Here is a 15,452-nt window from a genome sequence, read left to right as displayed (position 1 = left end):
TTCCAGTATTTGCTTATGTCAACAGTAGTTCATCCTTGGTCCAAACTGACAAGTGGATTTTTTTTGCTGAACAAAGCCCTGTCCATAAGGAAAACAGAATTCTACTACCAATAATAATAATTTGACATTGACATATACGTGGATATTTTGAATATGAGGAATTCTTACAAAGTAGAGTGGAAAATCTGCTCTGTTTTCATGTGTGCTCATTTCCCCACAAATCACAGATAAAGTGCTCCTCACTGAAGAGAATTGTGTTGTAGTTTAAATTACTTTAAAATGAATTATTTCTCCTGGATTTAGGCAAGAAGAATTTTAAATATTGTTAATGTTCATATTCATCACAAGAAAAATGTGTAGTTTTGTCTTCAGTGTATCAGACATTATTATCAAAGAAAACTAGCTAATTGTAAGGCACCAAGTTTACACTGTTTGTCTCACTTTGTGAATAGGGAGCACTTCTGGGAAACAGTTTCTAGTGCATCAAACTGCTGAAGTAGGTGTTTGCACATGAATTAAACATCAAGCAACCTGGTATTTGACAGCTGTTCTATTTAATTTTCTGTACCTGTGATCGAAGGTACAGCTAGCAGTCTGACAGAAATAAATTTCCCAGTTTTTTGAGGCATTCTGACACAATCTGGTCAAAAAACTTGTTGAAATTCACCAAAGTGAGATTATATATTATTTTAAAATATATTTTTCAGCTAAAAAAGTCCCAAAACCCAAAACCAACCCCCAATGATATGAGCATAGAAAAGGGATCTACAAGTGACCTCTTAGGTAATATCTGGTTTTGTTACCTTTTTTTGTAGCAGCTACATTTGGGTAAGAAATTAGACAAATGAAGGTTCTGCCTCTGAGTTAGATTTGCCAACCTTGTTAACTGTTTGAAATTTGTGCCATAATTTCCTCCCGATGTTGGTCAGAAACCTCTTCCCAGCTTCTATCCTAATTTTAGTAATGGATTTTTGACAACCAGTGCAATTTTTTATCACATCTTTGTCTTTTTCTTGCCAGCACTTGCTTTATTCAATGATTTTAGGAACAGTAGTCATAAGGTATTTTATTTTTTGCTTTGTGTCCTGTGTGCTAAGTACATCTGTGGTTCTCTGGTAAAACAGATTTTCTGTTTCCCTGCTTCCTCTGAGTGTATTTTCTATATATCCCTTCTGTGGTTTAGGACTATAAAAATGGACTGCCTATACAATGAACAGGAAAATTTTCTAATGCCTCATAAAATAGTGTTAATATTTACTTATTTCTGATGGAGGAAAAAGAATTTGAAACAAATGAAGTTGAGATATATGAAGATCAATTTCCTATTGCAATATAGCAGGGACTCAATTATGTGTGCCGGTACTGCATAGAACAGAATAAGAACAATTTAAGCATGGCCATAATTAATCAAATGAAAGATCCTTCTATTGTGTTTCCCACATTGTTCACAAGGAAATGCCTGGGGGAAAATAAAATTGGAGGGAGTATGTACAACGCTTCCATGTAAAGCCTTTCTATCTTCTAATTAGTTTCAGCTGAAAGACTTCTTGAGTCACGTGTTTATTGTTATTTAGCAATCCTCAGCGGATTCCTTCCTATTGCATTTGCAGCTTTCCTTCTTAGACAAGCACACAGGCCTATAGTACCTATGATTGTGGTAATAAATATTGTAAATTGCTGCCCTTTTGCTGAGCTTCTTATCTTCTTGAATGTGTTGAACCTGAATTGGATGCCCAGTATAGATTCAGGTAGAAAGAAACTGTGGAAAGCTGATCCCTCTGATATTCTATCCACATTTCTTGTGATTTTGTAGAGCTTCTTCATATTCCAATAAGGTGATTTATTTTCCAGATCAAAAACTTACAGGTTATTCAGTTGTTCTGAATATATGGATATTTGTTTATTTACATGAATATTTATACCTATAAAAGTTTCACTTACTATTTTATGTCCTTTTGGAGGTGAGGATCTGGACCTCCGGGTTATGTCCAAAGTGCAGATGAAGCACTGTTTACAGTGGCATAACTCTTTTCTCTGTACTCCTGTACTAGCACTTAATTTACTTTTTAACTGCTACTGAGAATTGAAATGACTGTTTCATGGAATTATTTATTATAATCCTAAGGTCTCTCTTCTGAATAGTAATGGTTAGCTCAGAGCTCATCATTTTTATGTGAAATTAGGATATTCTTTTCCCCCATGTGGCACTTTACATTTATCTACACTTAATTTCAGTCATTCAGGTTCATAAGACATATTCTGCTGCAGTTCCTCACAGTACTCTCTCATCCTTACCACTCTAAATAATTTAGTACCACCAGAAAACTTTCTTGTCTCTCTGCCCACCCTCTTTCCCCTATAGCTTATGAGTATGCTGAACATTACAGGTATCAGAGCAACTCCACTGCAGATTTCCACCGTTAGAATTCAACACTGTCTAATGCCTCTCTTTTAACCATTTAGGAGCCTTCCATGCTCTACAAGGCTTCACCTAAAAAGCCTTGGGTGAGGAACATTTTCCACAGCTTTATGGAAAATTTAATTGATCACATTTATCCATATGCACATTCGCCCTTTTCATGGACTTCAGCGGATTGGTAACAATGGATTGATTTGTAAAAGCCAGGCTTATTCTTCTCAAGTAGATCATAATTACTTGTAAGACTCTGTCTAACGTAGATGACAATCTGGTTTTTTCCCTTGCCCTCTGAAGGATGCTTTTTTAAAACTGACACCCTCCTATGGTGAGGCACCACAGCAGTTTCAGGTGAGAATTTATACACAACACTGTTAATAATTCAGCTGTTTCACCCGTGAGTTGCTTTAGAACCCATGGCTGAATACTCTCTGGCCTTTGTGGTTTGTTACTTTTTATTCTGACTATTTGTTCCAAAACTGCTTCAAACTGAATTATTGGCAAAACCCCTTAGAAAGAAGAAATTCTCGAGGGACATCACCCCAGTTTCATCCAGAGAATGCAAAGAATACATTTCACTTTTTTGCCAGTGCTTTCCTTTTGTATTCTGTTCATTTATCTGTTAGTATTTCAGTGTCTAGAAGTCTGTGTTCTTTTGACATGTTTGAAGAAAGATTTATTGCTCATTTTGTTTTGGTATCTGATAATACAGTCCATAGATCTCACTTACTATCCACTTTTGCCCCAAAGAATAAAAGAAATCATCATTTGGTTCCTAGGTGAGGTCCTTTGGCTTTGCTATCTCTTAAGATTTAGTGCATTTTTCATGTTTGGTATTTTTTCCTTGACCTTGGAAGAAACTTCAAACTTCATGTCACTGTGCATTCATTATCATATACCTTACTTTCTCAGTCAGAGGTAACAATGAAATAACGCAAACCCCAAGAATGATTCTTGAAAAACTCAACCAAAGAATTCTCGTCTTCATTCACTTATCGTATTCTCTTGCATTTTTTCCAAATCTTACACTATTTGCCATCTTCTCTATCTCAATTTCTAACTTCCTATGAGTGAATAACAAACAGTACATTGAAATTTGCCAATATTCAATCTCTGTTACTTAAAAAAAAAAAAAAAAAGAAAAACAAAGAGGGAAAAAAACCCAAAAAAACCCCCACAAACCCAACCAAAAATACAACAAGCTTTATTGTGGAAGAGCTATCAGATGGGTTGGTTTAGCTCTATGCCATTGATGGATTTTATTGTTTCTCAAAGATTTATATGTCTTTCTTTGCTATAAAATGTATTTAGTGCTCAAAGTCTTTAGTTTTTTATGCAGCTACTTTGCCTTCCTTGAACCTGACAAATATGTAGCTTATTTTCAAATGCTTGTCATTCCCTATGTCTTTTTTCCTTACTTCCTATTGTCTAAATTTTAAAGATTCATAAATCCTGGCAAGAGGATTTACTATTTCATGTGCAACGTCCTATATTCTGTTTTGTATAAAAATTATCCTTAGTTGTGTCAGACATTGTGTCTACAGGTTTTGTTTCTGATGTGATCATTTTCATTTTGAACCTTTTTTTATTAGTTATTTTGCTTTTGCAGCCTACATCCATTTTTGTCTATCTTAATGAAAAAAACCTAACCTGAGTATTCATTTCCTAACATGAACATCTCTACTCAATTATCAAAACAAAGTATTTTTTTATGTTATCTTGCAATTTCTGTCATGTGGCATGATCTTTTCTGTTTAGTACTTTTTGCCCAATCCATAAGTAATATTCACTCTCTTCTACCTAAAACTTTATTTTCTAATCACCCTCTCTTTTCAGACTATAAGTTAATAAGAGGTTCTCTTTAGGGGACATCTATGTGGAAAGAGAGAATATTATATCATGTATGTTGACCATGACATGTCCTCTGTATCTAAATTTTTCTGTGATCCAGTTAAGATCGGCCTTGCTGCTTAAGGAGAGGATGTTTTGGCCTTCATTAAAGCATAAGCAAGGGATACAGGATTGTACAGATTTTCACTAACAGAAGAACTTTGCATTAATGCTAGGATCATGTATATTTAGAAAAGTACTTATGAATTCTTTTTAAAAAGTCACACAAAAATTAAGTTATTAATTTTTGTTGTTTTTTTAAAAAAACTCTAATGATTATAGTAAAGGATTTTTTTGAAATATACTGTGTCTTCACTGTACAAATTTAATGCAATTTTGGACAGTGTTCTGGAAGGCTCTGCTTATACAAAGCCCTACTCTGCAATCTGGGAGTCTCTTATCACACTGAGCAGGCAATACTTAAAGTTTCTGCCGTTCCAGAAACATGAAATCAGCTTGAGATAGAGACTTAATCAGACTCAGAAAATACTCAGTACAACCAGTAATTTCAAGATTTCTGCTGTTACCAGACCTTTGTCACCAGAAGCTGACATAAATGTGCATGTATTTGCTGGCTCTGGAATAGCAAACTGTATTTTCTTCAGGTTTTTTTGCTTTTCTTTCTTCTTCCATACTCCACTAAGTTCTTTTCCCTGTTTTAAGGCTTTTGAGAACTCAATACTATTATCACAGTACTTAGTGTTTGGGTCTTTGTAAAAAAGTTTGTTCTTTCATGACTTTTATGACCTTTAAGATGCATCAGCATACTTACATTCTGAGAAGACATATTTACTTTAAATTCATAATTTAAGTAGAAGTATAAATAGTTCAGAAATCTTGTAGATGTCTGAATTGATAAACTTTCTCCTGAATAGAAATTCAGTGCCTCACTTGGGCCTGGAATGGGTCAGGTCACTTGCTCAAATATTTCAAATATTATGTCAAGATGTATCTGTCAAAGCCAAGTGCATCGTTTGAGCTCCACACAACAATTTTTCAGCATAGCCCTAAGGGTTTAATGCTACTTTCAGGAGTACAGCCTTGCATAGCCATGATTAGAACCAACTTCTTATATATTCTCATCATTTACTGCTATAGTTCTTTTTTCCTTAACACAAAAAAAAAAAAACAAAACGTGAGAAGTCAGCATTCTAATTCACAGATGATGTGCAAAGAAAGCAGAGCTGACTTACTGATTGACCTGCTGGAGCAAAAGATAAGATACTCAGTATTGTTGCTGAGAAAAGTTCTAAAATCCTTCCTCTTAGGAGGACCTCTCATGAGCAAGCAAATCACCTTCCTAAACACAGGCAGTGACTTAGATGTCTAGATATTCAGCTGAGATGCACTTGGGGTTATTTGGAAGCAGAGGTAAAAACCTGAGCTACAGTTACAAAATATAAATGAACAATTAGAAACTTTTCTTTATATTCTTACACTGATACCTAATTTTGATATATTTTTATTTTATAATGATCTTTTATCCTGTATGAAAGGGCAATATACAGTTTCACTGTTCTAAAAGTAAGTTTTGTTAGCTATGGATGAAATGAAGAATAATAAAAAGCTGGTATATCATGGTTTTATATTTTGGAAATACAGAACTCCAGTGACAATCTTAAAAAAAAATCTCATCCTGTATTATTTATACTAATTTTGAACATGTAATTTTTTGGTATCACTCCATAGATCCAGGTTAATATTTTAGGGACTTTTTGCTGGATTTTGGAATCATAGCTTGATGGCAAAGTGATTTGAGCCAATTACTTCACTCAATTATTATGTCTACACATAGTGATGAATTTGCCAGCCCAGACAAATGACTCCATCTTAAATGCAATCTAATAGGATTTTGGTATTTTTAATTCCCAGTCATTAGATTTCTGTCAAACTGAGCCCAAAATACACTGATCCCAAATACGTAACTGAACCCAAACACACCGATCTGTATAAATGAAGAAATATATATGAATTTGCATATGAACCTTCTACTCTGTATGTTTCTCTGGCATAGAATACCTAGAATACATCTATTTGTGCAAGTAAATGTTATCAGAACAGGCAGAATTTTAATCTAAATTTCTTCACTGAACTAAGTTTCTGTTGCTAGAAGTAGAGAACCCTGGGCAAGATTAATCTCATACACAGGCACGTGTTCTAAGCACATACTGTGAAAATCCATTTCCTGAATTTAGGTACCCAGCACCAGCTGAGAGACACCTTGGGCATGCTGCTCTCCCACAAGCTGCTGGTTAGTATCAGACCTCCTGTGTCACATCTGCTGAGCTGGTAGGGAAGTCTTGGTAGTCTAGAATGTCTGTCACTCCAATTTACCACCTACATTAAGCTCTTGAATCATAGAATTATAGACATAGACATATTGACATAGCTAAGGGGTTGGAATGGACCTTAAAGGTCATCCATTTCCAGTTCCCTGCCAGGTGCAGGGACACCTCCTACTAGACCAAGTTATCAAGGCCTTATCCAACCTGGCCTTGATCACTGCCAGGGTTGAGGCATCCACAGTGTCCTTGGGCAAACTCTTATAGTGTGTAACCACATTCATGTTAAAAAAGTTTCTTCTTAGCTAACCTAAATTTCCTTTCTTTCAATTTGTACCCATTGCCCTTGTCCTATCACTACAGTTCCTGACAAAGAGCCCCTCTCCAGTTTCCCTCTAGGATTCTTCAGATACTGGAAGGTTTCTCTGAGGTCTCAACACAACCTTCTCTTTTTCAGGATGAACAGCCTCAGCTTTCTCAGCCCATGTTCTGAGAAAGGAAGGGGAGATACTCCAGCCCTGTTATCAACTTTGCAGCCCTCTTCTCAGCTTGCTCCAACAGTTCCATGTCCTTTTAATGCTTGGGACACCACAACTGTGCACAGTACTCCAGGCAGAATCACATGTGAGCAGAGTGGCAGAATCACCTCCTTTGAGCTGCTGGCCATGCTCCTTGTGATGCAGCCCAGGATTCAATTGTCTTTCTAAGCTGAGAGCACACACAGCTGGCTGGTGTGGAGTTTTTCCTCACCTGTAACCCCCAGGTCTTCCTTAGCACGGCTGCTCTCAATCACTTCTCTGCCCATGCCGTTGGTGTGTCTGGGATTGCAGTGACCCAGGTGTAGGACCTTGCACTTGGCATTGCTGAACTTCATGGGGTTTGTATCAAACCATCTCTCAAGCATGTCAGAGTCCCTTTGGATGGCACTATCCCTTCCTTCCAGTCTGCAACTGTACCCCCACAGAGCTTGGTATCATCTGTAAGTTTTCTGAGAGTGCACGTGATCCCATGTCCATATTACCACCAAAAATGTTGTATAACAACTGGCCCTAGTAATGACCCCAGAGGAACACCACTGGTGTCAGTGTGGACTCTTGTCATCTAGCCAGTTCTTTATCCACCCAATGGTCCATCTTTCAGGTTGCTGTTGATATTTGCTGCCCCGAGATGCGTAGGATGTCTCTGCTTCCGCCTGCGCAACTGAAGAACGAGTCTGGACTCTTCACTTTTCGGTCTTGAGGTTGCTTATTAATTCTTATCTATAAAATTTTCTTTCTGCCCAGCTGAGGTCTGTTCAGCAGGGCAGCCACAGGCACTCTGACTGCCCCCAAGGCGGTGTTGTCCTTTTATACTACAAGCTACATATATCATATTTACACTTAATTCCCAATACCTATCACCTCTTAGGTATTCTACTTCTACTCTACTCCAAGAGCACTTTTACTCTAAACTAATCCCAAAGTGCCAAGATCACAGCAGAAAATGGAGAACAAGAAGAAGAAAGAAAAGCTAGACACGCCCAGATTCCTCCATCTTGTCCCCATAACCCCCATACCGAAAACCCTAAAATCTACATTTTCACCCTGTAATCATTTTGTTATTACACTATTCAAACTGTGTGACTTTCAGGTCCTTATACAAAGCTGGCAACTTGCTCCAAGGGTCAAAATCAAATCCCCAGGCGTTCTGGGCAGCATGCCAGAGTCTCCAAGCCCCCCCGACAGGGTCCTCAGCAACTCTGGACACCTGTAAAGATGTACTGAGTTCCGACATCCATCCATCCATCAAATTCATGTCTCTCTAACTCAGAGACAAGATCATTCTGTAGGGCAGTATCAAACATCTAGCGTAAGTACAGATAGGCAAAGTCAGTTCCTCTGTCCCTGTCCACCAGCACTGTAGCCCTGTCACAGAAGGTCACCAGATTTGTCAGGCACAATTTCTCTTTTGTGAAGAGACCTATTACCAATCAGGTGTTTCTCTTCCTTGTACGTTAGCACAGTTTACAGGAGAATCTGCTCCATGACCTTGCCTGGCATAGAAGTGAGACTGATTGGTCTGTAGTTCCTCCAGTCTTCTGCTTTTCCTTTTTAAAAATGAGACTTACATTTCCCTTTTTTTTCCAGTCATCAAGGAATTTACCTGAATGCCAGGATTTTTCAAAAATTTTGGATAGTAGTTTAGTAAATTCATCTGCCAGCTCCCTCAGAACCCACAGATGAACCTCATTGGGTGCCATGGACTGGTGTACATTGAGTTTCCTTGGATGGTCTCAGACCTGATCCTTTCCTACAGGGGGCTCATTCTCCCAGTTTTCATTCTCCCAGTCCCTGCATTTTCCTTTCTTGACTTGGATGTTGTGGCTGGAGCACTTGCCATTGAAGACTGAGGCACAGAAGTTGTTGAGAACCTCAGACTTCTTTGTCCACCATAGTCATGTCTCCCTTTCCTTCTGGAAAGGACCCATATTATCTCTATCCTTTATCTTGTTTGCAACATATGTGTCAAAGCCTTTCCTCTTATCCTTAGTGCCCTGGCCATACTCAATTCTAACTGGGCTTTGGCTTTCCTAACCTTATCTCTAGATTCCCATACAATTTTCCTGTATTCCTCTCAGGCCACCTGTCCTCATGTCCACTTTCTGAAAGCTTCTTTTTCTCACTATGAGTTTGCACAGCATCCTCTTATCCATTCCTAGAGCCTCCTGGCATTTTTGCTCAGTCTCCTTGTTGAGATACCTTGCTCCTGAGCTTAGAGGAGGTGATCCTTGAAATTCAGCCAGTGATCTTGGGCCCCTCTATCTTCCAGCGCTCTATCCAATGAGACTCTTACCAAATAGAGCCTTGGAGAGGCCAAAGTCTGCTCTCCTGAAGTCAGGGCACTGAGCTTGCTGTGTGCCTTCCTTGCTGTCATCATAAACACCATCTCCTGGTCACTGCAGCCAAGCCTGCCTTGAAGCACTGCATTCCCCACCAGCTCCTTCCTCTTGGTGAGCACAACGTCCAGAGTGGCACCTTCTTGTTGGCTTTTCAATCACCTATCTAAGGAAGTTGTTAACCCATTTGAGGAGGCTCTGGGATGACTTGTGCCCTGCCATGCTCTCACTCCAACAGATTTGAGGTGGTTGCAATCCTGCATGAGGGCCAGAGCTTACAAGTGTGAGGCCACTACTGTCTGCCTATAGAGGGCTTCATCTGCACCATCCTCTTGATTGGTCTGATACAGGCTCTCACTATAACATCCTCTGTCCCTGCCTTCCCTTTAATCTTCTTCTATTAGCTCTCAGCTGGATCTTAATCCTAAGTAGAGTTCCATACTGTCCAGCCAGTTACTGACATGACTACTTGTCTCCCTAGCCTTTCTTTTCTAAGAATCCCAAAACTTTCCATTCCAATGGAATGTTTGATGGGTGATGACTCCTTCCCCAGGTTCTGTGCCCTACCTTTGTGACCTGCCTGCTGAACATCTGAGCAAACTGCTGTGCCACACCCTTCTCATGTCCCACACCTTTCTAATGTGCTACACACTTTTTGCCAGCTCTGTTTGCTGCCCTCATGGCTGCTCACATTCCCTGGAAACAACATTTAAATGGCAATGGCTCCTGGCAATGCCCCCTCCTTTCCTGATGGGCTCCTGAGGGCTGCAGGGTCCTGAGGGGGCCTTGGGCAGCTGATCAGGTGTCCCTGAGCTTGGGATCCTCCCATACAGCACATTCCAACAGTCTCCACAAGACTGACCTTGGTCACCACTGATATCTCTGCTGTTGCCTCTTCAACTAAGTCTTCAACACTTACCCCAGCTCAGAGAAGTGTCTCATTTCAAGATGGCACTTAACATTTAGCCATTTAACCTAATTCTACGTAAGTGTGTGCATGGTGTGAAGTATGTGATTAAGATGTGCTTGATGTTCCATAATGAATTCATATTTCTGTGCCTTATTTATTTTATTTTCATCTCCTGTCCTTAAGATAAATCTCTGACTGGGGATGTAGAGGCAGTGCCCTCTCCCTTGCAAAGATGCAATTGTCTGAGCCATACTTATCAGAGTTCCTCTTCAGCACTGCCAGCTGCAATGTCCCATCCTCAGGGCCTGGGTTCTGCTGCTTCCTGTGTTACCCAGACCAGACGTGAGAGAAAGATATACCACCCTTTCTATGTTGGCAGACCCAGACAGAGTGGATCTAATCCTATCGCTATAACCAGGATAGGTTAATTATCCAGTTGCTGCCCAGGAAGAGATTTTAACTCTTCCATGAGATGCCATCTACTCCTTCTTTATACTTAAAAGTTTTTCTTTTTCCAGTGTGCCTCAAGACACAAATCATGCCAGGACTATGGCAAGCTATTGGGAGAAACACTGGGGCTCTTGGGGCATTTACTCTCCTTCAGCCCCCTCTCTGGCTTTTACATTTGCAGTTGTTTTCCGATGTGCTGTTATGACACGGAGGAGAAGTAAGATTTCCTCAAGTGTTGTAGTTCCAATAATAACATCAGTACTTGAGATACACAATGTAAAGCTGTTTAAAAGCCCAGCACAGTCATCTGCTGCTTGAGATAGATAGCTTCCAAAAAATAAATTCAGCAGCGTCTCTAAATATGTTCTTTAATTTTTCACTCTCTACGTTTCTTAGGGATGGAGGATGTAAATCATTTTGCATACATCAATGCAAATGCAATTCAACTTAGTGCTGACATGCAGTCTAATTGGCTTTAAAATGGAATTTTGTTTTTTGAGTGCTAATTTTCAGGTAATGACTTTCTAATTGATTTTCTTTTTATGAAGGACCATTGATTCACTCCCTTCAATGAAATTCAGTTGGCTTCCCAAGAGAATTTATGAAAAGCTGTTAAAAACAAGGATCTATCACTGCTGCTTTCTTCCCACCTTGCTTTGCTCTTCATTCTAAAGTATACATTTTATTATTCTTCCATGACCAAGCCTATCTTAACAAGGCTGAATAATTATATTGTGTATATATATGAGTCTGAAATGGTGTCTTTAAAAAATGCCTAACATCTTAATTCAGAGATGGATTGAATTTTTTGTTACATTCTTCCTAAAAACTGGACATTAACCGTGACGTCCAATGCATTAATATGACAGCTACATAATATTTTTCTTATTCTAAGTCATCAGTTTGGATCACGCAGAGATTATCTGAACAAAAAAAGGATTGATGATTTTTAAATGGAAATATAAGCTATTGTGTTACTATATTGCTTGTAGCATTGTCACAGATGAGTTTCATGAAGCATGCTGGAGACTGCCTAAAAGTTTTCTTTTATCATACAGTATTGCAATCCCAACTAGATTTTAATGCATAATGTAATGATAATTGGAAACCTTTTGGTGATCCTGTTTTGAACCTTGATATTTAAGTCAGTGACATGACAACAGAATGAATTCCACAAAAATTGAATGGAAATCCATGCTGTTATTTTAGCTTGATTTTTCACAACCATTGTGGGAAGGGAGGAGGGAAGCTAGTGGCTTTAAAAGAAAGCCTGTAAAGGTTTTGGAAGCCAGGTAATGTTGTCATTTTGCAAGTTGTCCCAGACAAATTACGTATTTTGCTTAATTACCTGATTATTTTAGTGTTATAGCAACACAGTGAGTATTTTCTCTCTAGTTTCTCAGGTTCTTAAAAAGAAGTTTTCCATAATAGTGAGCTATTCTTAGATACAGAGCAAAAGACGTAATAAGATCCAGTGACTGGATGAACAAACCAAGTAGAAATAATGCATATATTTAACACTGAATATAAGTAGGGAAAAGCTCTGTAGGAATGTGATAAATTTGATATTTTTATCACTTTCAGTTTTGTAATCAAGACAGGATAACTTCATGAATGATGCACTATACCCCAGACTGTGAACTTGTTAACTGAACTATTGCATGGGAGTTGGCATTGTGTCTACTGAACTCCAGAACAGATTATCATAATGCTCTCCTCTGGTCACCAAAGTCAATGAATCTCTTTGATTTTTTGGGTTTGGTTTATTTATTTATTTATTTATTTATTTATTTATTTATTTGTTTGGGTGAGCAGGGATGTAAAAATCAGTGAATGGATTGGTTTTGTTTTTAAAGAATCAATGCATAAATAATAGCTAATTAATTCTCAACAAACACTTCCAAGAGAATTATCTCTGTCTTACAGGCAGAATGAGTTTCAGAGGCATTGGGGTGTCAGTCTCAGTTCACACAGTAAGTAAGCAGCAAACAGAACTGCCAGCAGTCATTCCTGACTGCTGTGCTTATGCTATTACAAGTATTTACAGAGTTTTATCAAATGTCTGTTAAGGCAATTCCTGCAGGTGCTTTCTGTGATCCTGTAGAGAAACAGAGTAACATTATGATGGCCTCTTTCATCTGAAGAGCTCCAAAATCATTCTGAGCACTTGCAAGCGTGTTTTCAAAATACTCCCCGGCAGTAAATGAATAAGTCTAGAAGTCAGGGAAAGCGAAAGATAGGGAGATCCTGGTACCTTTGTCTTTCCACTCCTCCTTCCTGTAAATGTCCACAAAAGGATGTTTTTGGTTTCTCTTGTATTAGTTTTAGAGAAAGGTATGTAACAGGCTAATAGCAACAAGATAATGGTGTCTTCACTCTGCAAGAGCTACAAACACTTTCCCTGACTGGAAAACAGCACTGTCAGTGTGATGTAGTTTCAGGAAAATAAAAATAAACAAGAAGATTCACTGAGTATCTGCCAGCCTTTTCCCGATCAATTTGGGCCTTTGCATAGGAATAGAACCATAATCATCTTCTCTGTGCTGTAGCAAATCTTTGTCACAGGCAATCAGAATCATGTAAAACAAGTAATGCACCTAAGTAATAAAGATCTTTGTACATCAGAAAATCCACCTTCTCCTTCTATATGAATAGTAAGACACATGAAGCTGTCAATAACAACAATGTTGCTCTACTGACATCTAACTCTTCTTTTAAGTTAGTGGCCATGCAGGCTGTCAATCCTGCAAAGTGATAGAAAAGAGTGCAATGAAGTTATGCTAAACTCAGAATGTCACTGCCTCCTTGGCCAGCGAAGCATGTATCCTGGCTGCAAAATAAATAAACCAGAAATATCTGAGTCAGATAAAATTGCCAATGCTTGTGAGGAAAAAAAATGACTTGCACGCAACTAGTAATCAATTGACTCTAATGTTCAATCCCCTAAGATTTATGGCACAGCTTAAAATTAAATTTAGGAAGTCTCTATTGAGAGAAAATAAGGCCTTTACATCACTTTAGTACTTGTTTAATGAATTTTAAAGAGAACTGGACAGGTGATCAAAATTTTAAAACCCTTTCCTCTTTCAATTATGGTTTTCAAATTAGATTTACATTTGGTGACGATTAAACAAAGGTTTTGATTTATGAAAATCTTCCTATTTCAGATGCTAACAGCCATTTGAAGGCATTTCAACTAAAAGATGTCTATACAGTTACCTTTGGAGTAGTAGTTGATGCAAACCTGAACAAAACAACAGAATATGGAAATTCTAGATGCATACTATCTCTGCAAAAGAGAAAAATAAAACTTCTGAAAGTATGCAGTTGCAAAAGAGGGAATAGGATGAAATCAAATTATATACTTTAAAACAAAAATAGAACCTTCAGTATTTCCTATTCCATTATGTTAAGACATCTAACAGTTTACTAAATTCACAGGAGTTTCAAATCAAAGATTACTTCTTATTCTGAACTTCTCATATAGATGCTACACACTTTTTGTATGAAGACTGAGAATGGATTTGAGCAGAAACACAAGAATTCTGCATATCTCCCAGAATTCTTTCAGTCATGCTCATCTTAGCAGGAAAAAGGAAAAAAGAAAAGAAATCCCTGAAGAAAGAGGGATATGTCTAGCTTCTGACAATTCAGATATTTCTTTCCACATTCCTTTGTAAAATATTCTTGTGGCTTTTTGGTATAATTTCAAAAAGCCAAGTGGTTAAAACTCTCCTTTTTTCCCTAGAAAGATGAGCAGCTATTGAATTCAAGTTGAAGGACAAGCTGGCATGTTTGAAGCCCGTCACATACTGTAATTCTGCCTTTGGGGATTTCTTAGAAATATTCCTTTGATCAGTTTGAAAAGACTATTCTGAAGAATCCTACTCCAGGTATTCTTCCTGAGACAAGAATTTTTTGTTTGCTTGCATGCCATTTTGCTTATGATTCTCTGCATCTAAAACCCTTTTTAACCTTACACTGAGTTTTAGAAAGGAGTTACACATTTTTCATGGACATCTTTCATTGACATTTTCATCTCATGGTTACATTTTGGTTACATTTCTGTTACAGGTTTTTATTTTTGCTCTTGTCATGGTTCCTAGACCGGAAGGCTCTAAACTTGTGAACCTTCCTCAAGAAGATCTTAATGAAGATGGTGATTTTTAGAGTATGGTCTCTGCTTAGGGTGAATAGGAGGAAAGGAAAGGAATATGTTTAGTGAGTTCTTGTATCATAGCTGATATTGCCTGCATCACCCTTTGGAATTCCTAACTTTAGTGTATGTGAAATATTTTAGAAAGGTTACTTTTATTTTCTTTCATCTTGACATATTATGAGAGTACTGTACCTACAGACAGAAACTGAAACATGTTAGTGCAATGAAGATGGCAGCAATGCTATTTTTACTTTTTTTCTTTAGTAATTTTATTGCTAAATCTTGACTTAATATTATATGTGAGCTTCATTTATTTCATGAATTTTACAACTTGGAAGCATGCAAAAAAACCCCAAAAGTTTCAAAATTATTTCTAATGCATTATTTTTATGTTTCTGTAATTATAAATCAATTTTGTAATGTTTAATATTATTTAAGGACAGCTGAAACATGTTTAAAGACACCTTATT

At 37.8% G+C, this 15,452-nt stretch overlaps 1 protein-coding gene across 1 annotated transcript in view; it reads left to right on the top strand.

Moving 5' to 3' along the window:
* Positions 1 to 15,452, top strand: part of CNTNAP2 (contactin associated protein 2) — a 1,023,368-nt gene that overhangs the window by 414,561 nt on the left and 593,355 nt on the right. The gene's annotated exons all lie outside the window — the stretch shown is intronic.

Source organism: Ammospiza caudacuta, chromosome 1, assembly GCF_027887145.1.
Source record: "Ammospiza caudacuta isolate bAmmCau1 chromosome 1, bAmmCau1.pri, whole genome shotgun sequence".
Lineage (NCBI taxonomy): Eukaryota > Metazoa > Chordata > Aves > Passeriformes > Passerellidae > Ammospiza > Ammospiza caudacuta.
The sequence above is the reverse complement of the archived record's forward strand: the minus strand, read 5'-3'. Positions and strand labels throughout refer to the sequence as shown.